Here is a 3,357-nt window from a genome sequence, read left to right on the forward strand (position 1 = left end):
GCAACGTCTTGGAATTCTTGGGAGCTGAGAATAACCCGTCATTCCTCGACTATCGCGAGAGCTTAAACGTAGTGCCAAATTCCCTGTAAGTCCTCTCCTCCTCCGTGTTTACGTAGTTTTCCTTCTTTGCTGAGCTGGCGTTCTTTTCTTTCTCAGTTCCCCTAGTCAGAATTTACACAAAATGTTTGCTAGGCCTCGCCTGCCTTTGGGAAGTTTTCCCTACGCCAGACTATTAAAACACCCATAGTACGCATGGTGTGGGGGAATCACCGGGAGAACAGAGTAGGACAGAGAAGGCGGCCCACAGTGGATCCGTGGCATCTTGCTGCGCTGCTGGACAGTGACTGCACTGGGGTATGGGCGGGGACTTGATAATATGGGGAAATATAGTGACCACACTGTTTTTCAGGTGAATGTGAAACCTAAGTGAGAGTGTCCATCAGTAATACCTTAACAAAAAAAATTACAAAAAAAACACCCAAATAACGTTTGGTTCATGTGACGGCAGGTGTCGTCGGGTGCGTGGCCAGTTTGTGCAGAAGTCGACAGTGGCTTGAGTGGAATACTCTGGGAAGGGGAAAGAAAAGACGTTGTGGGTAGAGTGTTCAGAGGATGTTCAGGTGGAGGACCTCGGAGGGGATATTCCAGCTGGCTGTGGGAAGCTGCCCGTCTGAATGGTTTAGGCTGCTGGGGTCTTGGGCAGGAACCCAAGGCCTCTCCGCTTTCCCAGTGGCCGAGATGTAACGCATGCTCTGGGGGCCACCCGTTACTAGGTGAGGGAACAATGAAACTACTCCAAGGTTAATGACGATTAGGTAAAGCACCATCCCACCTCGTCTGCTCCTTCCTCTTGGCAGGAGGCATTTCGTTTTTCTCCAGTGGTGTAGGCCCTGTAGCTTGTACTGCTGCACTGCTGTCCAAAGCCACTGGGCCCTGGAGGTTGTGGATGATACTCTTGGGGCCCAAGATACTTAGTGCTGTTTGGGTGGGCATAATACGCCTGCTGAAAGAACTGTGCTTGTCCACCTAGGCTTGGAATGGAAGGAAATGAGCTACTGTTATCAGAAGAATCACTTCTCTCTTCTGTTCCTTATTCCAGATTTAGCACCATAGGCCCCTCAAAAGAAAGAAAACATTCAACTGAGCAGCAGCATCTGTGTAAGAAATGCACTAACATTCCTCTTAGGGAAACTATTAAATATGCAAGGTTTTGCACCATTCTCCATGGGTGTCCTGCTGCTGGGATTCATTCTCAAAAAATTTATCACATAGAAGATGTTTCTGCTTTTTCAGTTTTAAAACACTCAAATGTGACTGGATCAAGTTTCTTTACTGCTTTGTCAACATCTAGCTGGTAAGCTAGCTTACATAACCGTTTTTACAGCAAGTAAAAAAACTATGACACTTACCATTGTGAACTTAAATGCACAAATAGGAATTAACAGTATGACATAAACTAAATTCCCTAATGCATTTCCTCCCCAATATGATCTAACAACACAAAATAAAAGGAAAATACATAAAAATATTTAGTATGCAAATGACCACATATACAAATACAGTGTTCATAATCGCTTATGTAAACAGAGCTAATGTTTTCCAAAATGGTGGAAATACCTATTTACAATTATATGGCATTTCTATTTCTAAAAATATCCTATTATGTTGAGACTAGTCAAAATACTTTGTATTTACATGAAAAGCAGCGTCTGACAGAAAGAGCTTTTGCATTTTCACCCCTGTGAAAGATTGTAAAGAACTAAAATGTTCACTGCATTTCAGGACATAGAACATGCCTGACCCTTTGCTAACCGTGGCCAGTGGCACTTGTACGTCACCCTGAAAACCAGATTACACAAATTTGCAAAATGCTTTCCTGAGAAACTAATCTTGCTAATATTAAGGACCTTTTAGAACTCTGAGATTTTGTGAGTTCATGCTATGGAGCACTAGGGAGGTGTATTCGCATCATTTCCTTTGAATTTAGAGTAGCACAAAATGCGAGTCTGAGACTTAGAAGATGATACAGGGGTTCTTGTTCACGAAGCCAAAGAATGAGCTTCACAAACACTCAAGGAAGTAGAGCAAGGTACAGGCTTTTATTTAGAGATAAAGTGAAAGGACAGAGCTCTTGGCTCACACCAGGAGGGGACAAGAGAGTCCATAGTCGTGCATTGTCTAGGGGGTTTTATAGGCAGTTGAGGATTTATGGAGAACATGAAAAAAACATAGGGGTGTGGACTTGCATCACCTGCCCTGTCCTAAAGGTGGGCTGGTTCATAGTCTGATTGCTAGGGCTGACAGCAGAGTCATGGGTTATGCTGATACCCTTGCAGAACACTCAAACTTTCCAGGCCAAGTTGCTCCTGGCCATTTGACCTTTAACTGATCTCACTGAAGATGTCTGTATCTTTACTCTAGAGAATTAGTGTGACCTTGACTTTGCAAAGTGCTTAGCACAGACTTTCAGTAGGAACATCTTTGCCCATTGTTACATGGCTCTGACTGTAAATATTCTACCCTGCTTTTCCCGGAGGCCCTCACCCTACTCTGACCACACCCACCGTTCCTGTCTCAAAGCTACGTTTCTGACAGCTCTTATGTATGTACGTATGTATGTGGAAATTAGCCCTAACAACAGACATAAATGTGGGTGAAATTGCAGTATTCCCAGAATCTCTTGCCTGGCCTTTGCACATCTCAGTATCAGTGGTGTTTCCAAGGGTGGAGAAAAGTAGTCCATTTCCATATCAATAGCTGATTACAAGGTGGGGCAAGCAAGGTTATATACCTGGATTGGGAGGTTTGGTGGAGTCCCTTTTTGCACCTAAGTCCCCAGAGACATGGGTGAGCCGAAGTGGATGATTGCTTATAAGTGTTAGGAAAATAGATATGAGTGGAGTGGAAGGAGGAAAAAGGCCAGGAAAGCCCACTAAAAAAGACCCACCCAGAGTTAATGAGTTGCTCACTTAAAGCTTAGCAAGCCAGGAGTAACTTGGCCTGGAATGTTTAAATGTTACCGAGATAAAGTAAAGTATGTCAAGCATAGCTCATGTCTTGATTCTGTTAAACATGCAGGCACAGATATTTTTAACCTACCTATATGCTGTTTTTTCTCCTTTAACCCTAATCAAGTAATTTGAAACCTTGGCAACAAATTTAGCATGCAGGCCCAGCTGTAAACACCATAGTGAAATGCAGGAAGGATTCCTTCTTAAAGATAAGATTGCATTTTAACATTCAGAAAGATAAGAAGTAAGATTCTTAATGTACTCTGCAGCAAACAGACAATAACTTAGCCCACCTTGCAGGGCTGGGCTGGGAGTTTTAATTGATATGTTCTCAAACCAAGGAGCT

Source organism: Manis javanica, unplaced genomic scaffold (assembly GCF_040802235.1).
Source record: "Manis javanica isolate MJ-LG unplaced genomic scaffold, MJ_LKY HiC_scaffold_24, whole genome shotgun sequence".
In the NCBI taxonomy this organism is placed as follows: Eukaryota; Metazoa; Chordata; class Mammalia; order Pholidota; family Manidae; genus Manis; species Manis javanica.